The sequence below is a fragment of the Sceloporus undulatus genome, chromosome 2 (genome assembly GCF_019175285.1).
Source record: "Sceloporus undulatus isolate JIND9_A2432 ecotype Alabama chromosome 2, SceUnd_v1.1, whole genome shotgun sequence".
NCBI classification, from domain to species: Eukaryota; Metazoa; Chordata; class Lepidosauria; order Squamata; family Phrynosomatidae; genus Sceloporus; species Sceloporus undulatus.
This window is the reverse complement of record NC_056523.1, coordinates 191,258,607-191,285,762: the sequence shown is the minus strand read 5'-3', so window position 1 is coordinate 191,285,762 and position 27,156 is coordinate 191,258,607. Positions and strand designations below refer to the sequence as shown.

At 42.3% G+C, this 27,156-nt stretch overlaps 1 protein-coding gene across 3 annotated transcripts in view; it reads right to left on the bottom strand.

Moving 5' to 3' along the window:
- Positions 1 to 7,570, bottom strand: part of BGN (biglycan) — an 89,701-nt gene extending 82,131 nt beyond the window's left edge. Inside the window, exons 1-2 of one of the 3 annotated variants that reach the window (XM_042453441.1) lie at positions 7,319 to 7,570; positions 6,504 to 6,660 (exon numbers count right to left, since the gene is read on the bottom strand). The gene's annotated coding sequence lies outside the window, so the exon portion shown is untranslated. Of the gene's footprint in view, positions 1 to 6,173; positions 6,234 to 6,503; positions 6,661 to 7,318 lie in introns of those variants that run through there. The other 2 variants (XM_042453440.1, XM_042453442.1) reach the window with 2 other exon arrangements.
- Between the last annotated feature and the right edge of the window lie 19,586 nt (positions 7,571 to 27,156).

Here is a 27,156-nt window from a genome sequence, read left to right as displayed (position 1 = left end):
TGGCTCCTTCCTGTGGCATTCTGGGAATTGCAGTTTGGTAAGGGATAGAGCTTTAGAACTGTAATTCAGGCTTCTGGAACTGGTACGTATTGTCCCACTGCAAATCCTTTAATCTGAAGTCTGCTACCACCTTTTATATCTTAGTTCTTGTGTGTGTGAGAAAAAGAGTGCTTTGTGCGTGTGTTGATTCCCCTTTCTATAAATAAATTAAACCAATCTGGAACCTACCACTAGAGTTCTTTGGGTTTGGAATGGATATATATCAGCTGAAAGCCCTGGCTAGAGTTATCCTGGCCCTCTCACTGGTCCCTATTTAGCTAAATTAATTTCCTCATTGAATACAACTTGTGGGGGCCCTTCCAGGAGCCTAGGTTTTGGGGTAACAAAGTCACACACTCTCAGCTCACAGGATGGCAAACTCCCTCTGAAGACACTTGCCAAGAAAATCCCATGTTCGGTTTGCCTTAGGATCACCATAAGTAGGAAATGACTTGAAGGCACACAACAACAGCAGCCTCCTTAGCAGGGGGAGCAGAGACCAGCAACAACATCTCCCATATAATGAACACCACATGTGTTTACCTCTGCAACACAATGTATTCTGACAGGTGCCATGAAGAACTCCTCTAGTTTCACTGGTTTTTATTTCAGCTCAGCGCCATATACATAGGAGTTCGCATGCACCAGCTCTATCAGTGCTCCATGGACACATTTCCATGGATGTATTTCTACAAGACTTGCTCATGAGTACTTCTCAGTGTTCTGTGTTAATGAGAGTGCACTTGCACAATGGGTCACACTTCAATTTTCTGTAGCTAAAAAAGTCCTGGGCCAGCCCAGATCACGCTCACATTATGGAACTCTTTCAGTCCCCCCAAACATCATTGTGAAGCTTCACACAGCTATTTCTGTTACAGACTCCTGCCCTGTGACTGACCTGGGGACTGTGCCAGATTTTGCTTTTCATGAATCCAGTGTCAGAGCCCAAACTCCAAGTCATCAGTGCTCCAGCTCAGCAAATTGCATCTCCCCACCCAATGTGAGGTATCAGAACTTGAGTCTTTACTTCCCAGCCAATTCTGGGACTTGGCTGTTGTCTCTACCAAGCATCCATTCAGGGACCGAGGTTTCTTTTTAATGGCAAAGCCAATGGGACAACACCTTACGCAACACATAAACTTACATGCAGCCTCTCAGTGCCTGACAGCAATTCTGTATGGTTCTATGAACAACAAGGGTCATGCTCTGCATCTTTCTGGATCCTATTGCGTTCTAGTCCACTCCCACAAGTGTATGAATATGCTTTATACCTGAGGCTTTAATATCAGTTTGTACTGCACGTGAAGAAGTGGGTTTGTATACATGAAAGCTCATTCTAAAATAAAACAATTAGTCTTTAAAGATGCTGACACATTCCCCTTTTTCTCCCCCTCCAGCATGGTGTACTGGTTTGAGTATTGGTCTATGACTTTGGAGAGCAGGGTTTGAATTCCCACTCGGCCATAAAAACCCACTGGGTGGCCTTGGGCAAGTCACGCTCTCACAGCCTCAGAGAATGGCAATGACAACCCTCCGCTGAAGAAACTTGCCAAGAAACCCATGATAAGCCTTAGGGTCACCATAAGTCTGAAACAACTGGAAGGCACACAACAACGACAACTTCCTCCTTTTTAGATTTCTTAATAGAAACAGAAGCATTCTAATAATAATAATAATAATAATAATAGATCTAAAGTCCATTAGAAAAAAATAATAAAACACGATATTTCATCACAAGCATACACACATGGAAGCAGGATGTTTGTACTATAGGCATGATAAACCTTTGCACAACCCCAGTTGTGTGAGTGTGTGTGTGTGTGTGTGTGTGAGAGAGAGAGAGAGAGAGAGAGAGAGCTACAATTTCTATCAACCCCAACCAGCATGGCCAATAAGAAGGGATTCTGGGAACTGCAGCACAAAATATGCATGGTTGTGAAACTTTGACAGTGAAAAAAGCTGACAGGAAGAAAAGCAACTCATTTTGTTATACAGTTGGCCCTTCTTAAACAAGAATTTTTTATTCACGGATTCAAGCATCCACAGTTTGAAAATGTTAAAAAAAAGTATAAATTTCAAATATCAAACCTTGATTTTCCATTTTGTATAAGGGACACCATTTTGCTATGCCATTATATTTAATGGGACTTGAGCATTCACGGATTTTGTTTTCCATGGGGGATCTTGGAACCAAACCCCAGCGTATAACAAGGGGCCACTGTACAATGCTGAAGGAAAGTTCTACAGATACCATGGGCTGCTGTGAAAGATGAATGAATAGGTTTATAGCAAATCAAGCCTGAAATCTCATTAGAAGTGAAGATTTCTAAACTGAGACTGTTGTACTTTGGACATACCATAAGATGACATGACTAATTCGGGGGGGGGGGGGAATGGTAATGATTGGTAAAGTGGAAGGCAAATAGGAAAAGAAGGAGACTTCATTACAGGAAAATTTGTTCAACCAAGAAAGCCATTAGCAAGACCTGAACGGGGCAGTCGATGACTAAAGTCTTGGAGCTCTCTCATTTATTGCGTTGCTGTAAATTAAAATTGACTTGATGTCAAATAACAACCAAAAAGTGCAAAATATCTGGCAAGCCAAAGGTTCTCCACCCTTATTTTATTGGCCAAATATCTGTTCCCACCAAGGCATTTCTTGCTATGGGTCAGAGGGGTTGTTGGGCTCCATGTGTGATAAATGAAGTCAAAGGGTCACTGTTCACTGGATCAGGAAGCATGAACCCTGGGAGCCAACATCATCAAGATGTGTCAGATTAACCCGGGCAAACTGACCTGGTTCCACTTTAAAGGAAGAAAGGAAGTTTCCAAGCATTGTGCATTTCTCTAGAAGACTATAGATCTCATCACTGTGCAATGGATGATAGGTTACAGTTTGGCATCTTGAGCATTGTGATGGGTAACTAAATGCAGGCACCCTGGCTCTCAGTGTGATGGAGAAAGAGATGGAATGTGGGGACAAGTACCTTGGCAAAGCACAATTCCAGCTAATGAGAGGTTAAAAACATTTCAGCTAAAAATCAATCTGGGCAGAAAAGATGTAGGGAGGCAGACTAAGAGGTGGTGCCCAAATGCCACATGCCATGGCTGGGAGGAGCTTGTGTGGCTTCAGCAGTTGGGTCTGTGCAAAGCCAAGCTGGTATGGAAAGCCTTGGGCCATGACTGCCAGCTCAGCAGCCAGCTTGCCAAGGAAACCACAGGGCCTGAAGGCAGGAACTGGCACAGGGATGTGGACAAGGGGGGATGTGTGTGTGAATGTGGGTGTGAATGTGGGCATGTGTGTATTTTATCCCCACTCCTTCCTACCCAGGCCTGCTGGACCTTCTTTTGCAGAGATGGAAGGAGAACCTTGGGAGATTTTCCTTCCACTCCCATTGAGCTGACCCACTTCGGCATTCTGCCCTTGTAAAACTCTGCCCACCCTTTCTCCATGAGACCTGTTAGCATTCTCATATCAAACACTTTTAAATGGGACATTTCTCCTTCTGTCTAAACTTTGGGAAAACCAGTCTCCCTCACCTACCTCTAGCATCTCTTCTTCTTGAAAGGAGTGGGGAGATTTTTGCTTAAACTGGCAGGAGCAGTGCTTTCCGATTCCCCTTGGGGCCTCCCCATATAACCGTTTCCAAGGGTGGGAATATAGGATGCTCCTGGAGACGTTGCTGGATTTGCTCTCAAGGTTTGCAAACATTTATCCTGGCTATGAATGAAAAACTCTTCCAGTCTGCCACGTTCAGGTTTCATGCTCACTCTGGACAAACACCGGGCAGGAGAGTTCCATATTCCATCTCTAACCAACAACTGGGCTTGGATTGAGAAATGCAGTGCTGGGACTGGGGGACCACAGGCAGAGTCTTCCCAGAATTAATCTAATAAGGGACAACGGGTCTCCAAGAAGGTTCATGGATGGCTTATTATTCAGCCCTCCCTAGATTCAAGCATCCACAATTTGAAAATACTTTCAAAAATATATAAATTCCAAAACCTTGATTTTGCCTTTTATATAAGGGAGACCATTTTACTATGCCATTGCATTTAATGGAACTTATGCATCCATGGATTTTGGTATCCACAAGGGTTCCTGAAACCAAACTCCAGTGGATACCAAGGGCCCACTGTATAACATGGCAGTTTTTGAGTGCTATTCCCATTGACCTGTTTCTGTGTTTCTAGTTCAGGTAGTAGAAAAATATCTACAGCTAGTCCTACAGCCTATTCCCTATTATTAGCTCTTCAGCCTTTACTTAAATGGGGAAAGCTGGGGGACATAAACTCCCTCTTTCAAAAGGGCAGCTTACATTGCTTCATGTAGTTCCAGATGATACATCCTAAACTGCAGATCTATATATTAAAAACCCTCATGGATATGGAGAGCTGATTGTATATGCTTCCAGGTTCCTTCTCTAGCAAAACTGTTGTACAGTCCCTTTTTCAACAGCAGGGGTAACAGAAGGAATGCTTCTGAGAAAACTTCAAAAACTACTGAAAGGATGTGGGATCCAGCGGTTTGGGATGAGGAAGGAAAGGAGTGGTACTGGGTCAAAGGACAATAAAGTGGGTAGACAGTGGGTTCAGAGCAGACAAATCAAAACAAAGTCCTTTTTAAAAGAAAAATAGCCCTATGATTCATTGGAGGAAGTTGTTCCTACATGATGTAGGGGCAGCTTAGATGGCTTTAGAAAGGGATTAGAAAAACACAAAGGGGGAGAGGGGTCTCTACTGCTGGCTGTGAGCCACGAGACCGAAGTGTGAAGCCTCTATGTCAAGAGGCAGTTTACCTCTAAATAGGAGATGCTGATGGATTCATGTCTGAGGGAACTAGCTGACTTTCTTCTCTACTTGCCACAGGGATCTGGATGATTACAAGATGCTGATTAGATATAGTTCTGGTCTGAACTGGTGCTTGAGAAATTTCAGTTTTTTTGAGAAAGCTCAGGGGTTTTTTGCACTACAACTACCAGACTCTACTCAGTTCATATGGCTACTTACCATGACATAGGAGGGTAAATCTGGGCATTGTAGTCCCACAATTAAATAGCCACCATGGCATAGTGGTTTACGCTTTGGACTATGACTCTGAGACCAGGGTGCAATTCCCTGCTCAGCCATGAAACCCACTGGGTGACCACACTCAGCCCCAGAAAATCCCATGATAGGGTCACCTTAGGGTCACCATAAGTCAGAAAAGACTTGAAGGCATACAGCAACAAAAGCAGTCCCCAAATTGTCCCCAAGCTCTGCCAGTGAAGCCTTTCTTCTGACAATCCTTTGCAGTGCCCAGCTGAAATTGAGGGGGCTGGCTAGAGTCAGTGAGCCAGGCTGAGTGTGTACCACAACACCACAGGAGCACAAAAATAGCTTGTGGGATTCAGCTTCCTGACAATCTCAGCCTGAATTTGGATCTCAATCAGAGCTTGGAAATGCTCCTGAACTACAACTTCCAGAATCCTCCATCTTACATGGCCACTGGTAATACCATCCTCCACAAAAAAGCATTTCTAAGCTCTGAACCCCATAAGGGAGGAAGACAGTCACATAACCCTGAGTTGGAACAAAAGGCACAATATAATCATGAGGATTCTAAAACCAAATCCTTGTGAGAATCCCTGTTAGAAAGCCAACTTGGTTCAATGGTCTGAGCATTGGGCTAGGACATTGTAAGACCAGGGCTCAAATCCCCACTTCACCACAGTAACCCACTGGGAAACCTTGGGCAAGTCACATTCTCTCAGCCTCAAAAAAAAAAAAAAAAACAAAGCCAACCCCCCCCCTGAACAAATCTTGTTCAGGAAACTCCATGAAAAGTTCACCTCAGTGTCTCTATATGTCAGAAATAACTTGAAGGCACACAACAACAAACCACAAAGGTAGGAATTTTCTCTTCCTGCACACAAAACAGTTCCAGCTTTCCTTGAGCACAAACTGGCATGGATACACTTAACATATTAGATGCATTCTCTGTATTTCCAGAAGTGGCATTTATGAGATTGACTGTAATCACTCAGCCATTTGTCCTGACAAATATGTACACAGAAGCAAAGATGAGACCTATTACCAGGGCAGATCTAAGAAATGATGGGGTCTGAGGCAGAAAAGAGATATCACACACACACCTCTAAAAAGTGGCACAATCCACTCTTGCCTCAAACCATCTTCCATCCGGACTGTGTAAGAGAATTCCCAAGTGAAGTGATCCTTTGGATCAATCTGCTCTTGTCTCTCCTGCCACTACCATTAAAGTCAGACAAAACCAAGCCCATGAAGTGCCCACCCCTTCTTCCCTAATGATACGACCCTCTCTGACTTTTCCCATAAAAAAGACAAAATGGCATGATTCCCCCTTCCTTCAAAAAATGTTTGGGAGAAAATGGTCATGGAACAAGAGTAACAACTGACTGCAAGTTATAGCTGAGTGCAGAAAACAGCTCCAGCTTTATATATACCTATAAAGTTCTCTTCCAAGGAGAATAAAGCCAGAGGTGTAGCCTGGAAACCCTGAGGATTATTCCAAGGAGTGAGAAAGCAAATCCAAATGCCCCGTTTTCTTGTTCTCACAGTGTTAGGCAGCTGCCAAGCAGATGAAAGTACCAAGCTGGAAACCTGAGAACAAGAGAGTTTGAGAGAGCAAGCTGTTAACAGCCCAATTCTCATCAGTTTGCGGGAAAAGTGGAACAGAATTTAGGAAAGTGACAGCCACAGTTGCACCATAAAACACCCAGAGACATGTCTGTGTGTAATAGAGATTTATTAGAGCATCTGTCTATCCAAAAGAAAAGAAAATCAAAGAAAAGAATTAATATTAGATTAACATAGTGCATGTACAGGCAGGCATTTACATTCTAGATTTAAAGCCAAAATGCCCAAGATTCCTTTGTTTTCCAGAAAAGAAGCAGTTATCAGTGGTTATGGGGGAGCTGGGGTCTCTAATAGAGCAGGGGGGGGGATGAAGATAACACCAAAAGAAATGAAGATAAAAACCGATGTGCCAATATGAGATGTAAACAGTGTAAGGAGATGGGCACAGACAGTGATGGTTAAAGCAAGGAAGCATTTGGAAGTAAGGTTTAGTGATAGCAAGGAGTCTAGAAATTCAAACTCCTGGGTTCCCTTCCCACATCTGGGATCTCTGTGTGGTCCCTTGAACATAATCCGTCCACCGCAAAGGCAGTTCATTCAAGAGAAGGAGGATTTTGTAAAATGCACTGAGGAGGAGAAGGAGGGGAGGAAAGCAGAATGAAAAGAGGAAAAGAAAATGTACCTTCTGGGTGAGACTCTTGTCCTGCGTATCTCAACCTGGGGCAGAATGGTTCCCCCTACCAAGTCGCCAGGTCTCTCCTGTTGCCTTTAAAGTCCTTTCTTTTTGCTGTTCCTTGAATTCCCTTTCCCCCCTTTCTGCCAGCAGACTGAAGCTGTGTGCATGTGTGTGTCTCTGTGTGTCAAGCCCTTCACAGGACTGGAGGAGATTGTACTCTACTGGAAGGAACTGAGAGGAGTTGACTTCCCTTGGAGGCAAGCTGGTTTCAATGAAGTATGGAGCTGTCTCTCTACACACACACACTCTACAGTGTGACTTCAGGGGCTGAACCGTCATGTGGTTTCCATCAACCACCTGCCAAAGGGGAGAGGGAAAAAATAAGAGAGAGAAGGGGAAAAAACACCTAACAACCACAAAGATTAAAGGTTATACCCACACATCTACCCTTCTTTGCTCCAAAATGACAATCTTCCACAGTAGATCAGAGTAGTCACAGGAGCGGGTTAGAAGAATGGTGAGGAGATGGCATCTTTCACCACAGAGGAGGCTTTTGTGTTGGTTTTCAGCCATGCAAAATATTTGTTTCCCTAACTGGGAGAAACTGGCCAGTGGTAAACATGAAAGAGAGGAAGCAATCTGGTCAGGTTTTTTGTAGGTTTCTCAGGATATGAATTTGAAGGCTTTCATGCCCGTTGTTCTAGAAGAGTTTATTTCTGTTGTTTTGCCAGCAGTTGTGGCTGGCATCTTCCGAGAAAACTATGGATGGCGGCCGTGAAAGCCTTCAAATTCACATTAGATCTGGTCAGGGATACTGGTCAGGGATATAGGGTTTTAGGCCTCTAAAAAAATAATGGGGAGAAAGAGTAGAGATGGTTAGGAAAGGGAGAGAAAACTGTAAGGTGGAGAGGTAAGGGAGAGAGAATATTTTATTTCTTTATTGCTGGTTATATTGCCTGAGGAGGGATGGACTTGGAGGAAGAGTAGGGAGGGTGTGAACTTGCAGATGCTGTTGCACTCCAACTCCCATCAACCTTCCTCTTTACATTATGAGGTGAATGATGGAAATTGTTGTTTAACAATATCTGGAGGGCCACAGGCTCCAGATTCCTGAAAGGAAAACAAAGAGAACATAAAATGGCCTCAGCTAGAATAGGCTAGGAATGCACCTAATCCTGCCTAATACCACGTAGCACTTTCTGCATGTGTTAGTCTATAACTCCCACCAACCTCATCCAGTGGCTGAGATGATGGAAATTGTACTCATCTGGGGGCTGTGTGACAGGCATTCCATCGCATCAGTTTACCTGTGCTGCTTCTGTTCATTCCCAGTGGAACTTGTGAAGGTGACTTTCTTCCTAGACTGCTCTGGGACTGAAAGAGCGTGACTTGCACAAAGTCATTCAGGGGGTTTCCATGGCTGAGCAGCGAATCAAACCCTGATCTCCAGAATTGCCGTCCAATACTCCAACCAATACACCATGCTCACTCTCAAAATGCCACAGTGTCCCATCATATATATATTATATTATTATATTATATAGCAATATGGCCGGCGTTTGGTTAAACAAGCCACACTTTGGGCTTATGATTTCCTCACTGTGCCTTACTATATTGCAAAGGTGATCAACCTTCCACCCACCACATGTTTTGCATTTCAAAACATCTGAAGAACCAAGAGTCCCCCTTGTGTAGAGTGAAGCAGAGTTGCACTCACAAGCACAAACTGAATAACAAAGGGAGGGGGAGTGGAAGTATGCTAGTCTTATCTAGCATTCTCCAGTATGGTGTCCTCATCTAGATGTTTTGGAATACTGCTTCAATATGTATAGCCAATACTCAGGGATGATAGGACCTGTAATCCATACCCTTCAACATTTCATAGATGAAAACCAGGACACATGTGGACAAGTGACATCAGAGCGTGGTCAAGATGATGAAAGTTATTTATGGGGAAGAACAGACAAACTAGGAGAGGAGAGTTGGAAGAACATTTCAAAAGCAGCTGAAAAAGTGGGGTGGCAGAGGATTAATAGGGACTGCCCCTGACAAAGTAGGATAGGGCACAGCAGTTTACAGTTTAATAATGGCGTGCAAATTATTTTCAAACTTTGAACTTAGTTTGCAGCAATGGAAGTAAGCTAAAGACGGGAGCTAAAGTTGGGAGGGACATTTTAAACACAACTGAAAAAGTGGGATGGCAGAGGTTTAATAGGGACTGTCCCTGCCAAATTCAGACAGTTGAAGAGTATGGTTAATCCCATAATATCTGGAAGGACCCAGGTTGGGGAAGGGACCCCCAAAGTAACCTATACAAAGCACAAGAGTAGATTTATGTATGTCTAAAACAAGTGTAGACATATAAATGACCTTTCAATATGAAAGTTGAAGAAATAGCTCCTGATGACTCAAGCCACCTCATAATGTAAAGAGGAAGGCAACTGGTTTCCCACCCCTGGTACAGGACCATCATGTGGGACACCGACAACCTCAGTCTGGTTGAATGGCTTTTTTGCAAGTCATCTAATGTAATACGTTCCTTTACTGCCTTCACCCAATTGCCTACCGTATCCTTCACCAGTTTAGCACCCTCCATATGCTGGACTATAATTCCCATGATCCCTCAGCCAGAAGGAGACTAGGATGGGCAAGACTGCCTTACCCCATGTAATATGAAACAACAAAATACAGTGTGCACTTGGTATCTGCTGGGGTTTGGTTCCAGGACCCCCCATAGATACCAAAATCCATGGATGATCAAGTCCCATTGTATACAATGGTGCAGTAAATTGGTGTCCTTTATATAAAATGGAAAAATCAAGGTTTACTGTTGGGAATTTGAAATATATATATATATATACACACACTTCAAGCCGTGGATGAGTGAATGAGTGAATGTAGAAACCATGGATACAGAGGGCTATCTATGTGCATGAACCTAAGACTAGTAGGGCATTTGGCACCAGCTGCTTAGATTTGTCTGGTGATGGAATTGACTCAGGGAGAAGATTACAAAAGCAATTTTATCCCTCAGAAAAAGTCAGAGAGACAGCTGGTTGGCTGGATTTACATGAAGATAAATTAATAAAACTGGTATTGCACAACAAAGAAGCGCACAGTTGCCAGAACTCTTCATATCACTGGCTGGTCAATTTATCATTAAGTTCCTTTCTATGAGTAAGCTACCTTGAGCAACAAATGCTTTTATTTTACCTTCCATAAGCATGCCCGCACTTGCCCATACATAGAAATCTGTTTGTGTTGTGTATTTAAATATATATCTGATATTTGAACATACCTTACAGTCTTTTCCCTGATTGGATGGTAAATCTGGCCACTTTTGCTAATCAGCTGGATCTGGAGATGTCCCAAATCCATACATCATTCTGAGGAGATAGAGGACAAATGGTGGTATTTTTATGTTAAAATACACACAGTCCAGCAGTCTTGTGCAAGCAATCTGCTCAAAATGCTTGTTAGGCCATGTAATAGAAAATATACGTGTTATGAAATATGAATATGAGGTTCTGCAGTATTTGAATATATATGATGTAGAAAGTAAAAAAGAACCACTGCAGCTGGAGGAGCCATATGAAGTGGTGTAGTGAGAAATTTTAAAATGCAGGTGGAAGTAGACAACTTAGTGCTCAACATATTTTTTCACTACAACTCCCATAATCCTCAACTGTTGGGTATGCTGTTTGGGACTTTGGGGACTTGTAGTTCAAAACATTGCAAGGGTACCAGGTGGTTTATGCTTGAACCCCAGCTGTCACCGTACTTTCCATTGCCACAGTCCCTGAAGAGAGTTCAAAAATTCAGGCAGCTGTGTCGATCCATACTAGCAAACCATCTACTCCAGGGACAGGTGTTTTGCAAAGTGAATGGGTTCTAATTGTCCCATAAGCCATCCCCAAATACTTTACAATACAACAGTACAAATCACATCAGTTTATTGTTATTAAGAAAACGCACTCCACCATTCCTCCACCATTCTCAATTAATCCTCTTTCCTTCAGATGCTTTTAAAATGTCCCAGTTTCTTTCTCCTCCTCCCACTTCATCCTCAGCTTACTTCAATTGTTACAAACTGACTTCAAAGCCCAAGAGTTATTTACGCTCAGTTCATTAGTCAGGGAGGGAAACGGGTTGGATCTTGCTCTTCCTGTAGACTCATTCCTGGCTTCTCTGGGCTTACTCATTTGCAAACTTTGCCATACTCTGATGTTGCTTGGCCATGTGTGTCCTCATTTTCCTTTGTAAAAATGTGAGAGGATATGCTCCCCCTGCTGCTATTGTGAGGATTTGAACTAAATGCAGAAGAAATTGAGAAGACCTGGAGGGAGGGAGCTAGTGGATTGTTAACCATGGTAGCTCTGGCTCGGCTGTGTGTGTATGTGCGTTCAAGTTGTCTGTCAACTTATGGCAAGCCCATAAATTTCATAGATCTTTCTTAAGCAAGTAATAGACAGAGGTGGTTTTGCTAGATCCTTCCTTTGAAACAGAACCTATAAAACCTGGTATTTACTGACAGTCTTCCATTCAAAAACTGACCCTGCTTAGCTTCAAAGATCAGAGAGGGTCTGATGCCTGTAGGGTATTTAAGCCCTGGGCCTAAATATCCATGGCACTGGAAATACGTTACATTGAGGGGTAAAGATCTGGAAATTGGTCATATTGGCCTGATACAGATGGCCGAGAAGCAGTATGCCGGCGCCGATTCTAGGGTTCTGGAGCATGCAGCAACTGCACACTCTGGAACCCTAGTCTGTACGGACACCGGCATCATAGTGACCTCCCATCCACACAGGGGGCACAACGTTCACATGTCCAGGTGCCACGCTTGCTTCACTGACATGCCACAGTGAGCCAATGGAGCACTGATGACGTCATCCATGCATGCCCAAAAGAACCTGTTTTTTCCGGGTTCTTTTTGGTGCGGAGGGATGCCGCGCGGTTTGGCTGCTGCGGCGTCCCTCAGGAGGAAAAACAGACGCCTCCAGACTCCAGAGAACCCCATTTGTTTTGCTAAATTCATTAGAATCTCACCAGCACTGTCATCTCCTCCCAGTTCCTAATCAAGTTGTGAGGCATGTTCCCCCTTTTCTGCATGTTTCTGCCTTTTTAGCTGTATTCCCTCTTCTAAGGTATGAAATTTTGTTCTTTCTCCAATAGCATGTTTCCAAATATATACATTTATAATGGTATTCCTTTTCTCTCCACATGTACCCATAGTTTTGATTGAATTTTCTTCTTCTTCAATGAAACACATCCCAAGCCTAGGAAATACATGGATTTATGTGGGGAGGTGTGCTTTATTGCTTTGCCTATTTGAAGCGGGACAACATGAATATTTTTATTAGGAAATGCAAACCCAATGCATTTAATGATGCACACCGCTTTGATTGTCTTACCAAAAAGTGGGATATAAATAAAAGTTTTATTATTTTATTATTATTTATTAAGAACATAAGATCAGTGCTGCTGGACCAGACCAAAGGCCTAACATTTTATTCCTACTGTGGCCATCCAGCCAATCTATGGGAGCTCCACAAACAAGGCATGAACTCAACAGGACCCCTCTGCTCTGAGCTGTGCTCCCCATGAACTGACATAGCAATAGCAGCTTCATTTATATACTGTCTCATACTGCCTAAGTAGTCTGCAGAGGATACTGCCTATATTTCTTTTACTATCCCTCTCAAGTATCACAATATCCCTGACAGGAGAGTGTGACTGGATGGTGTGAGGGATTTATAGTCTTAAAGAGATTTTCCTTAAAAAGAAATCACACAAAATTAGATTGTGGGATTTGCTTGCTGCCACAAGATACAGTAAAACCCACTGCCTTAGCTGTCCTTAAAGGAGGATTAGAGAAATTAATGAAGAAGGACAGCAAGGAGTAAGCACATTGGCTTAATGCTGCCTCCAATTCAAGAGGATAACGTACCACTGGATCCAGCTGATGGGTTCAACAGTTTGTGAGTTTTCAAGTCCTGCTTGGTGCTTTCCCCAAAAGATAATATTTATTACTGGTGAAAACAGGATGCCATGCCCTCAAAATGTTCCAGTTTGGAAGGGATAATCACAATTAATCTGTCCTTCCACTTTTTCAGCTGCTTTGGAAATGTCTTGGTTTCCTCCTCCTCCTCCCACTTTTCCCCTTTGTCCTAGCTTACTTCCATTGGTGCAAGTTCAAAGTGCAAAAATAATTTGTACTCAATTTTACCGTTCCCAGAAGGTTCAGGCAAAAGCAAAGTGCTGCAGCCTCCCCTAGCTTCTGTCTTTTTCCTCATTCATAATTTTTGCCATCGTGACAATGCTCTGATGTTTCCTGACCATATGCCCCTTGGTTTTCATTGGTTAAATGGTGAAGAGTATGAGATGCTGGATTAAAGTGACCATTAACCTGATCCAACAGAGTGCTTCTTATATTCTCATCTGCGCAATTGGAACTAGAACCTTGCTCCTTGTGCTGCCCTTTTAGGAATGTAGTTCAAGCACACAATCTTTGCAAAATAATTATTATCTCTGAACTCCCCCAACCCCCCCAAAAATGAAAGAAAACAAATTCAGAGCAAGTTGGTGAAGTTAATTACCAAGGGGGGAAAAGGGAGAGGAGGGGTTGGATTTTGCATTCTTGGAATGCAAAGAATGTAGTGCTTTTGCTGAGATATCCATGGAACAAAACCGTGATCAGACTGGCTGGTGGGGACTAGTTCATCAAGGGTCTGAAACCAAACTCCCAAGGCCCTTACAACCATGGGGATTTAGGACTCCATGCCAGGGGGCAGAACCACAATCTAATCTTACTGTAACAGTGCCAAATCAAGATTGTTGTTGTTGTGTCGTTTCAGGTCTTTTCCAACTTATGGTGACCCCTATCATGGGATTTTCTTGGCAAAATTGGTTCAGAAAAGGCTTGCCATTGCCTTCCCCTGAGGCTGAGAGAATGTGACATGCCCAAGGTCACCCAGTGGGTTTCATGGTCAAGTGGAGAATCGAACCCTGATCTCCAGTCATAGCTCAATACTCAAACCACTTCCTGGCTTCAGATACAGAAGATAAATCCTCTCTAATTCTGGTCAAGTGATAACTACAATCCCACCCAAACCCCCATGTACACAGAGAGACAGACACAAATGGGCACCGAGTAATATGCACTGCTTTAGTGCTAGCATTGCATTTTGCCTGCAGTGAAATTTTGAGGTGAATTTAGAGATTCCTACTCAGAGAAAACATCTCAGGAATTCCAAAGGAAGGGAAAAGGAAGTAAGATTTCATAGTGCAAGAGTGATGTGAATTCTTCTTAGTTTTTTTCAAGGCTGTAGAGGCACTAGAGCTCTTTAGCTGAGGATTTTAAATACCCATCCCTAAACTACAAATCCCCAAATGCCATAGGATACACCTAGGACAGTTAATGGAACCATATTGCTATCACTTTGTAGCGTGAATGCATCCTAAGCCACCTAAAATGTGGCATGAATACTAAGGGGACACCTAAGGCTGTATCTACACTGCAGAAATAAAGCAGCATGAGACCACTTTAACTGTTGTGGCTCAGTGCTATGCAATTCTGGGATTTGTAGTTTTGTGTAAGAGAAATTGGACAATGGAAGATACTAAGGAATTCCTACTAAAAGTGTTCCCATACGTTGGGCCAAACATTGATCAGAATGGAGACTGCAGTCAAGTGATCAGAAGAAGACTGGGAATGGGGAGAGCAGCTATGAAAGAGCTAGAAAAGATCCTAAAATGTAATGATATACAACTGAGCATGAAAGTTAGAATCATACAAGTAATTGTTTTCCCTATTAACATGCATGGATGCGAGAGCTGGGCAGTGAAGAAAGCAGGTAAGAGGAAAATAAATTCATTCAACGTGTGGTGCTGAAGAAGAGTGCCAAGGATACTATGGACAGCCAAAAAGACAAACAAATGGGTCCTAGAGTAGGCAAGCCAGAAATCTCCCTGGAAGCCAAAATGATCAAGCTGAGGTTGTCGTATTTAGGTCATGTCATGAAAAGGAATAACTCTCACAGTGATTGTGCTACCAACTTCTTCCCAAAGATGACCACTATGTACACATTCACACAACAGTGGGCTTTGAGAGGCAGTTGTGCAGCAGCAATTGCTTATCCCTCCCTCCTCCAGAAGCACTGAGCTGCTTCAGGCGAGAGGAAGACTAGAACATTCACACAGCAGCCAACTTCACAAGGTGGTTAGTAGCCATAATCGCTAATTTCCCCTCTTCCTCTCGAAGACAGTGTTTGGCAGTGTGGGAAACAGATAATGTGGTCATCGATCACCAAAGCACTATTGTGGGGAAAAGTGTGATAAGAAATAATGCTAAACTGATATGCTTTCATTTGGAGTGTGGTGAAGTCTGCTTCTTGGGAGGTTTTTAAACAGAGGCTGGATGGCTGCCTGTTGGGAGTGCTTTAATTCTGTGTTCCTGCATGGCAGGGGGTTGGAATGGATGGTCCTTGGTGTCTCTTCCAACTCTATGATTCTGTGATTATGTTTTTCATTCTTAAACTAGTGCAGTTGTGGCAGGATAGCAATCCACTGCAATGAAGTCGTCAGTCATGCATCTGAGGTCGGGTTGATTCAAGACATTTTGTTGTGATGCAACAGCAAATAGTTCTTCCATTTCCCCCTCCACAATCTGAACAAATCAAGGTACATACAGTATCCAAATCTATATGGTATTTTAGCACGAGACACAAAGTCTTCCAAGTGCCTCTCTCCAGTCTCAGCAGTAAAATTAATACAACAACAAAGTAAACAGATTAACATTTTTATCAATATAGTTAGAAGATATTTATTAATTTTAAAAAGATAATAATACAACAAAGATTACAAACAACAATCAACTTCATCAATTAATCATAACACTTCCATCTTAAAAGAAAGAAGAAAGAGAAGAAAACAGACGAAAACAGAGAAACATTCTACTAACAACTGGTTAAATACAATCATACTAACTACCCTATTCCCTAAATAATTAATAACAATAATGATGACAATAAACCCTCCCTCCTCCCTTTCCCTCTTATCCATAAAACCCCAATCTTTTATGTTCTAGTTCTACCACACATGTATCGAATCTAAATAAATACAATACACCCGATCATAACAACATCCTTACCCCATTACCCCCCTCTCTATTTTCCCCCTCGTCCTTCATGCTTTCATTCACTTAACTCACTCTTAATTTAAGAAATGTAAGTGTAAGAAAGTATGTGTAAGTGAAGAAGGGTATGAGAAGGGTTATGAAAGAAAGAGAGGCATGAAGAGACATATGGAAGAAAGAAGGAGATAAGAAGGGATGACAAGGTGAATGATAAGTAGAAGGTGAAGGAAGGAATAGAAGGGATGGAAGTGCAAGGTTGAAGAACAAAGGAAGGAGAACAAAATAGAGAGAGTAGGAAGGATAAGGAATGAAAGGGTGTGGAGTGAGATTGAGCTCCACTCACTTTTGAACCCTTCTTAGTGTTAAAATTAAGCTCCAATCTCTTTATAAGCAAGCAGGGCAGACATGATGTGAGAGACAGAAATAGCTGCTACAATCAGATATTTATTGTTATTGTGTGTCTTCAAATCACTCCTAACTTATGGCGACCCTAAGGCAACCCTATCTTGGGGTTTTCCTGGCACATTTCTTGAGAGAGGGTTTGCCACTGCCATTGCCATCCTCTGAGGCTGAGAAAATGTGATTTGCCCAAGGTCACCCAGTGAATTTCCATTACTGAGCTAGGATTCAAAACCTGTTTTCCAGAGTCCTAGTCCAATGCTCAAACCACTACACCATGCTGGCTCTCTAGCATAAGGTATAGGTGGGCTTCCAGTTTACATTCTAGCAACTCTATAAAAGAATCAAGTCTGGGTGTCACTTAAGGTCCACCATCAGGTATAGGTGATGGGCCTTAAAAAACACCCAGACTTGATTCTTTAATAGGATTGCCAGAGGGAGTTAGCACCTTTCCCTTCAATGTGTAGAAAAGGGAATTTTGACAGGTGAAGCAACACCTGCTGAACAAGCAACATCTGCAGAAATTCCCTCTTCTAAACAACCATTAAAAGTGAGTGGTCTCCATTTTTTCCCTCTGACAATCCTAATTTATGTTCCATGAGAAATATTCATGGGTAGCCAGTAAGAAAGGGAGAAAAATGGAGGAGAGATTCACAAGTAACTCCCTGTAGAGGAGTTAAGATTCCAGGGAGATCAAGCAAAACCCCTGTGGCGATCAAAGATCTCATCAGGAATGTTCCTGCTGGCGTCACATCTCATCCAGCCTACATTCCTGCAGCTGATGTCCCAACCCAACTAGAATCAGCTACCATAGGGAAGGGGAGAGTTCAAGAACATAGTCATGTATGTTTGTTTGTATGAACCCACATCCTCACTTCAGAAGGATAGGAGAGAAGATGTTGGTTTAGCCCCACAATCAAAATAAAGTAGATGCTCAGGAGGCAGATGCAAAAACCGGAAGACACAGAGTCATGACAAAATGTTCAACGGCAGAGGTGTGTATGCGCTGTGCACTCTGCCCTGCTGTGACCCTTACGTTACCCTGCTAGGTGACAAATGACACTTGCTGAAATTCCCTCTTTACTTGACTATTTAAGCAGTAGAATTCAAAGATACAGCCATATTGATCTGTAAAATCAGTTTGAGAAGAAGGAGCGATCTTGTAGCACCTTTAGAAAGAAATTGGCAGCATGAGATTTCGTAGACTTAGTCTCACTCTCCACCAAATGCATCTGAGGAGTACGTAGACTTAAGTTTATGAAAGCTGGTGCTGCTAATTCTTTCAGTTGGTCTCAAAGGTGCTACAAGATCTCAATCATTTAAGCTACAGAATCATTAACACATACAGTATTAATTCTAGGGAGTCCTGCTATTTCACATATAACAAAAATAATCCCGAGAGAGGTTTTGTACACAGGGAACTGTGTTTTGTTAAGCAGGATTACTGCTTTCACATATCAGCACTAACAAACCACTGTAAAGATCTAAAAGACCTGCATCACGTTCATAGCCCTTTGAAAAGTTGGGCAAGGGACAGTTGCTTCTTGACACGGGCCATATGCACTGTTCTTTACCTATGTTCAACCTTTATATGTATATGTAATAAATGCAAAGATTAGCCCTCAGTTATCATTTTTCTGCCAAAAACAAGATGAACCCTCTCCAACTTCATGTTCAAAAGCTGGTGAATGGTCAATTAATGTTGTTTAGTACTGGTGGTAGGACTCTGCTCTCCATCACACCTGAAGGCAGCAGGCTATCTTATGGGATACCGGACAGGCCTTGTGAACCCACAGCTCTGTCCTCCAACACTTTTGCTGCTGTCTCCCAGCATCTTTTGTCTAAGGCGACCATTCTTTTCAGAAGAACAAGCCTGGATAAAGCACTTCTTGCTGGAAGCTCTCACTGCTAGAAAATAAGGGTGAGTCCAGTGAATAGCACCACAAATCCAGCTTATTTGCATTGGCAGGAGAGATCTGCAGTTCTGTATTCTTTTCTTATACAAGATGAATTTCCATCGAGGGCACTAAACCTGCATAACCATCCAGTCATCCACACCATCCTATATCTCACCATCTAAGGACAAAATCACTTATGTAAGTTTCTCCATACAGCACACCAAGACACATACACGTTGCTTAAAATAGTTCCTGATCTTGGAGACCCTAACGCCGGGTTCTCTTGGTGAGGGGTTTTCTTGGCAAGATTTGTCCAGAAGTGTTGCGCCGTTGCCTTCCTCTGAGGCTGAGAGAATGTGACTTACCCAAGCTTCCCAGTGTTTTTTCATGGCCGGAGGGATTTGAATCCTGGTCCTCAGTGCTCAAAACTGTGTATGCACACATCATTAAGCAAATCTGAACAGCTGTCTTTGATGGCAAATGGCGCCTCCATCTAAATCAAAAGAGAGGAGTCAATGGCCTGTCAGGTGTTTCATCTCCATCTCCTTCAGTATTGGCTATGCTGCTTAAGGCTGTTGGAAGCTGCAGTACCAACAATTTCAAGAGGCCTACCCTTATTTAGTAGATTCTGTATTCTTAGCTGTTCTCACATCTGTTGTTGTTGTAAACTTATTTTCTGGACTAGAAGGTGTAAGGAGACAGAAAAATATTGTACATTTACTATAGTTTAAACTGTTTGTTGGCATAAGACCCCAGTAATCCTTGGACAACTGAAAGGCAAGTTTATGGAGAATGTTGATTATCTCAAAAGAAGATTTGTGAGAAATAGTCATGTTCAGGAGAGATGCATGTGTTTGAGAGGTTTTGCTCATAAATAGGTCACCCAGAAGAGACAAACAGACCGAATGAGCATTATCCTGTTATATAGACCTGTTTCTGAACTGGTTGCCTGTTCTTACCAATATTTTTTCCAGGCACAGTAACCGAACATCGGAACATACTAAAAGGTGTTAAATTCTGTCCAAACTAAGTATGCAATTTTTAAAATTGACTTTCTTCACTGAACACATTCCAGTGGTATATTGTTCCTCCTCACTTTATTCATCACACAACAAACCCTGTGAAATAGGTCAATTGTGAGGATGTGACTGCCTATGGCCCTACAATGGTTCCACTTCTTGAATGGGGGACTTGAAACGTGGATGTCTTAACACAACTAGTTAACAACTAGTTAATAAAACACTAAAACCACAATGGCCCCCACTTGATTTGCTGTTAAAAAACAAATTAAATTTCTCTATGACATATTTTTGAATTTTCAGATTATATGCTTAGTTAAATTGTGTGAGTGATGCAGAAAAGGTCACACTACAGATGGATTGACTCAGTCAGAAAAGCATGATCCTGACTTTGCAAGACCTGCAACGGGAAGTTCATGACTGGAACTACCTCATTCATGGGTCATCAAAAGCCAAAGGTTCACTTGACTTAACACCAACCTTCCTTGAGTAAGAATATGGGCTGAACGATAATTGAGGAAGTCTTTATTTAAAGAAATAGTGAACAGGAGCCTGTCTAAGGAGAACTTCTACAAATGGTTGTTTCTCATAGGTCTTGAAGACAGAAGAGCTCATAGCTATAGATGAACAATTTGAGATCAGCTCCCTTTCAACAGATCTAGACTAAATTTATAGCCAATTATACACAGTTATTGTGGTATTTCTCTGCTTTCCTGTCACCTATGATTTTCGCCTCAGTTCCCCCTCCTAATTGATGGATGAGAATGAATTTTCTTAGCAGAAATATAATGTTGTGTGCTTGTCCCTCCCTCTTTTAATGCAAAGTATTTCAGCTTGATTTGTTTTAGGGTGGGCAAAGAGGGCCTATCAGCTTTACAAAACAAAAAGACCTGTACTGGTAAAATGAAAATGCTGCTTGAACTCTTCCTTGAAGTCAAGATGACTAAACTGAGGCTTTGTAGTTTGGCCATATCTTGGTAGGCATGATAACTTGAAAAAGACATGATGCTAGGAAGAGTGTAGACAGCAGAAAAGGGAAGACCCACAGGCCAGATGGTAGATTTGATCAGAGCGTTGGGTCTTGGAGATGTCTCATCACAAGGTCACCATGGCTCAAGGCTGACTCACGGGCAATTACACACAAGAAGAAGAGGACAAATGCTGAGGTGGTGACTTATGCTCTTTGGGGACATTATTGCACCCTCTCTTTCTGTTTCTCTGTACCGTTCAGGTATCCCATTTGGCCCTAGTGGCGTAGTGGTTTAACTGCCTGTTCTGCAGCCACTCACTCACAAACCATAAGGTTGGGGTTCCAATACCCCGCGAAAGGGCTCAAGCTCACTCAGGCTTGCATCCTCCCAGGCACTAGAATGTAGTACCCAGATTGTTGGGGGCAATTGTTTACACATTGTAAACCACTTAGGGAGTGCCTTATACACTGATAAGCCGTATAGATATAGAATGAGTTGCTATGCTATTGCTAATTAATTCTTCTCCATGCCATTTTCCAGCTGTTTTAAACTGTCTTAGTTTGCCTCTCACTTTCCCTTTGTCTCAGCTTACTTCCATTGCTGCAAAATGAGTTCAAGTGCAAAAGTAGTTTGAACTCAATAACTCGGCAGGGTGGGGGGAAAGAGAGGAGGAAGAGCATACCTTCCAGTATGCAGGCAAAAGTAAATGGCCAGCCTTCCTAGTTTGAATTTTGTTTCTCATAATAATTTTGCCATCCGACATACTGTGATTTGTTTGGCCATGACTATTTGGAGAGTATGGTTTTCTTCAGCCAAAGTCCTACATACACTGGTTCTTGCCAGATTACTATTCTGGTTTTCAGATGATTGTTCTTAATTCACTATGATGGATACGTGTACAGATAACATTGATCCAACAGGGTTATACGCATAATAGCCATCTTGTGTATGTGGGTGTACAATGCCATATTTAAAACACAAAGAGATTAAGATATGGAACAATACAGCTGGCACATTTTTAAAAGGTTCTTGGAAGTGTGCCATGGTGACTAGGTTGATGAGGGTCCACACGTCAACATTTTACTAAGCCCACTGGTTTTGTTCTCATTACGGGAAGAGTCAGAGAAGTCTGAGAAGAATCTAGTGGCAAATATTAATGTTATGACATTTCAGACCAAGAGGTTCCAGTGCTGATAATTTTAAGCAGAAAGTTAGTTTTGGTTGGAGTCAGGATATTTATATGTTCAGCATTCTTGAGTCCGGCAACTGAAAGGTTATTTAGTTTGCAAGCAGCTAGTATCCAATATTAGTTAGTTCTAAATAATTATTCCTACAATAACTAAGACACAGAGATCAGAATCCCTCCCTATCTTCTGTTTTCTCCTCTTCAAATTTCAGGGCATGATCCTCTCAGAGCAGGGCTTATTCTTTTGTTTTTTTGGAAAGTGTTGTTGTTGATGATGTATATATAATAAACAATATTTGTATATCAAATTACATTTTTGCAAAACATAACTAGACAATTCCCCTTCCCTACACAAAACCATGCCCACTTTGCTCCAGTCTTTAGTCAATTTTACTAGATTCAGTGTTTCCAAGCACAAATATGCATGACTTGTCTGGAAAAAATTGGGCAGCACAAACAAAACATCTGTGATTGGAGGAATACATTACAGATGAGATTGTATACTTTCCACATTTTTCAGGGCAGAAACAGAAATTTTATCTTTTTCTCTCGCTTTATTTAGCTTTCCAATGGGGTACCCCTGGCTGGAAGGTGACTGCTGATCTGTCTTTGTGTTTCTGTTGGCCTAGGATATACGATCTACCAGGGCCGGCCTCTTGGCGTTTGACAGCCTCAGAGGATGCAATGGCAAATCCCCTTCTGACAAGCCTTGTCAGAAAATACCATGATAGATCTGCCCTTAGGGTCACTTGAAGTAAAAAATGACATGAAGGCACACAATAACGTAAGTCGAATGTGATTTATAGGCAAAACGTGCACACAAAGACAAAGAAGGTTATCACTTGGGGGCAAAACCGTCCCCGATGTGTTCTAACGAGGCACGAACGCGGGGCGCGCACGGAGCTGTGGGAACCACGATGTGAACCGACGCTAGTTTTACCGCACGGTGGAACGCCGCCACTGCCTCCAGCGTTCCCATCGGGTTCCCGATGTGTTCCAGGCGCGCATTCTGGGAACGCTTTGAAACTGTTCCCAGAAATGGCGGCTCTGGAACACATCGGGAACCTGATGGGAACTGCCGGCGGCAGCGGCGGCGTCCACCGTGCGATATAAAACAGCGTTCTGGTTCCCATCGGGTTCCCATCACGCTCCGTGCCGCTAGTGCTCGTTAGAACACATCAGGGGACGGTTTTTGCCCCCCTGGCGATAACCTTCTGAGAGAGGGTGGGGCATCTACACTGTAGAAACAATGCAGTTTCACAACACTTTAAATACTGTACTCCATCATACGGAAGCATGGGATTGTAGTTTACATGACCTTTAGCATTCTCTGCCCACGAGTGCTAGTGTTCACAAAACTACAAATCCATGATTCTGTTGGATGGAGCCAGGCCAGTTAAAGTGGTGTGAAACTGCATTATTTGACAGTGTAGATGCAGAATGATTTGTATAGTAGGTTGCCATGCTTGAGTGGGGATTCAAATCCTGGTCTCTTGAGTCCAGTCCAATATCTGCACTTATCTGGCTCCTCTTCATATTAATCCTGCCTTAAAACACTAGCACTGACTGTCAGCCTGGGGCTTGTCTGGTTCCCCATAACAAACATTTGCCCCCCAAAAATGGAAAGGAGGGCGGGAGGCGAGGGAGAGAGAGAGAAGGACTAATGATGTAAGCCCTCTGGTGGTCCCAAAACCATGGCATGGTAAGCAATTTTTTTAAAGTGAAGCCATGCCCTCAAGGTAAGATTGTCCCATGATGACATCCCCATAGCAACTAAAAGAGCTGGGAGATGGAGAATTTTAGCCTCCTTCTTTGCTAGGAAAAAGATGGACAAGGGGGGAACTGGGCCTGGGAGGCACCAAAAACAAAAAGGAGTTGGCATCCCTTTGCCCCCAATAAGACCTTTGTAGTAATCACCTCCAATGTGCTTAGATGCCATTTGTCAAGCCCTGGCCTGGGGTCTTTTGCCTTTGATTCTGGGCCGCCCCCCTACTGACTCATGCATGCCTGGTTGAGGGGGGAGGCCTTGGAGACACTGTGGGTTGCCCTCTCTTTGGTTGGCAACCCCCAGGGGAGCAGTGAAGGGCACCTGGCAGAGGAAAATTGGTAGAGTGCAGAATCCTCTATGGGGATAGGGGGGTGGGTGAGCAAGGCCTGAAACGATTTGGAAAAAAGAATTGCTCACCCTGAAATGGGTTATGGCCCTGGAAAATCAGCATTTCCAAATTGTGAACATGGCAGTTTGCCAATCTATGTTTGAGTTTTTCAAAGCTTTGGTGGACATCAAGGTTTTATGAAATGTCAGCCTTTTGAATTTATCTGAGGTCACATTAAACACTTGTACTTTAGATTCTTGACTTTTAGATGGCACTATTACTTCACGTGTTCAAATGGTTCCAGGAACCATTCATTCTTCAGGGACTTTCTTTTAGAATGCAATGCATACTCACATAAGTTAAAAATATGGTTATGGATAAATCCATGTGTTGGAGGGTGTCCTTCTCATTCTGTTGAGTGTGACTTGGAAAGGTTGTCTCCCTAAAAGGGACCCTCACCCCAGTCCATAAGTCAATTCTTAACATGAAAGTCTTTTGTGCCAAATCCGAATAATTGTCCTTTCAGTGCAACTCCTAGACCCAGATGAAGGTGCCTCACCGGCTCATCTGTGTGTATACCTTCCTTTAAGGACATTTAATACATGAGCCTGAAAAAGCAGAATTTTAACATCCTAAAAGCATCTTTCATTAGTATTTATCACTAACGTCATTTCTGGCCTGCTGCTGTCTGATTTCCATTCATTACTACTGCACCTTTTCATTGATGGGCAAAACCCATCAATGACTCTCAGTCTCACTGCTCTTCTATCACTGCCAGGGTCCCTTCCACTGCAATTCTGCTTCCCAACATATTTACGTGGTGGGAGAGTAGGTGTGATTTGCTCTTCTTCTCTCTCCCCTCGCAGCAATTGTGGCACTAGGCACCTTCACAAGCTGTCTGCTGTCTGAACATTCACTCAGCAGTGCTGGCTTCAGGAGCAGTGACAGCTGATCGTTCATGCCCACTCTCTCTCCCAGAGGCGGGCATTGGCAAGTACAGAAACAGATCATGTAATCATGGGCTTGCCAAGTCGCTGTTTGTAGGAAAAATGTAAAAAATGATTCTAAACTGGTATGCTTCCATTTTAAACTAGCACGATGTGGCAGGAGAGAAAGCTGGTGTGATAAAGTCCTACGTCACTTGTATACTTACATCGTTTCCCTAGGAAAGAATACTCAGAAGTGGTTTTTGCCAGTTCTTCCTCTGAATAGAGCCTTCAGCACTGGTATTCCTTGGTGATCCCCCATCCAAGTGCTACCCCGGACTGACTCTGCTTAGCTTTCAGTTCAACAGGACCTGGTGCTTTCAGCTATTTAGGCCTCTTCCCTTTTACCCTGGTTCATGAATCATTCTTAATTTTTAGCCCACATAATATTCAAGGCAGACCTCACAGTGGGATTAGGCTAGACCTTCTGCATGTAGAGAAAGTGGCAAATGTCTCGTATGGGTGGGTCTTCCCTCCCAAGTAAGAGTACCTCTGACTCCCCTACATTTTAAAGGTAAATCTTTCTAAGGGGAGATGTGGGTGTTCAGTTTTTATTCTGAATGAGAGACCATGCCAATCATCCTCCTGAGATGGAAATGAATGCTTAAAAAACATTTAGGTCAAGGTTTTTATTTCTGGCACCCTTTCTCCCTGCTTCTCTCAAGTTGCTTTGAAAAATAAATAGATAAAACTTTCTCTAAAATATTCCCAGCATGTTATAGTATGTAAGATGAGTTTTAATTGAATTCCTCAGCCTGCTTTTCAATATTTTTCAATTCTGAATGTGTTTTTTTATTATTATTTGGAGGATGGATTCATTTCAAATGCACATTTGCATTTGTAAAAAAGAAAACCTTCCTCCTCGTTTGTCTCTGGCAGTTATAAAATGTAATGTTATAAAAATTTACCTTATCTCAAAATTTGAAGAAAACTTTTGGAAAATGGAGGAAACCGGGGTGGTAACCTCACTCGAACAGACTGGCCTTAATATTGATAAAAGTAAAATCAAATTCTTGTTGGAAATGCCAAGAAGCAGAGGCAGCACCTGGTTCCACGTGTGGTGCGAGTTCCCAAACTTAAAAGATTTTGGAAACAAATTCATATAATGATGAAGATTATTAAAGATAAAATTGAACTCGACCCGAATTTACCTCCTGAATATGTTATAAAACTTCACAAGAATACAGAAAAAAATTTGGAAGAATCTTCTATACATGATCACAACTGCGAGAATACTGTTAGCCAATTCTGGAAGGACAATTACTATGCGGATTGACTGTGGCCAGAAACTAATAGAATCAATGGAGAGGATAAGCTTTCCGCCTATATACACAGACAAAACGTGGCTATAAAGAGAAGAAGGATGGGACAACCCGTATACCAATTTGCACAATCTAAAAATGGTCTTTTTTACGAGGAGGTTAGCTACAAATTCAAACGGATTATAGATGTCGAGGTATGAAAGTAAGGAATAGAGATGACTTAATAGTACCATTGTTGAAATTAATGTCCATATGTCTCTTCGAACATGAAAATCTGTTATTTATTATACAACAATTTATTTAATTGTAATGCTCTGAGGTAGGTACGGAATAAAATGGAAATAACATTTTCGAATCCGACTCCAAAATAAAAGTTAGCATGGAAAGGGAATGAAAGAGAAAGACGAAGGAAGATTAGGAATTAGCACATTATATGGAGCGTGTATATTATGATATAAGTAACTTGTTAGAATTCATTGACCATAGCTGTTTGTTATGCATGTTAACTGGAAAAATAAAAACAAATAAAAAAAGTCTCTGTACTAGAAGTGCATCTGATCAGTGTGTCTGTGCCTCAAGTCCACTTTATGAACTTGAGAGATATCTAATTAATTAGAAAACCTTCCTCTGTCAAGGTTGGTTGTTCCGACATTCAAGGGAAAATGGAAAGATTGAAACATGGAGCTCAGTTCAAGATGGCAAACTGTGAACAAGAGGCACGTAGAGAAAATAAGGGACAGATGTGCCATCTACCTCTACCTCTGGATTTAATAATAATAATAATAATAATAGTCCTAATAATAACTAGAATTAATCGTTTATTTAAGGCCCGTCCTTTCCCTGGATCCCAGGCAGGTTACAACATTCCTAGAGCCAAACAAACGATAATAT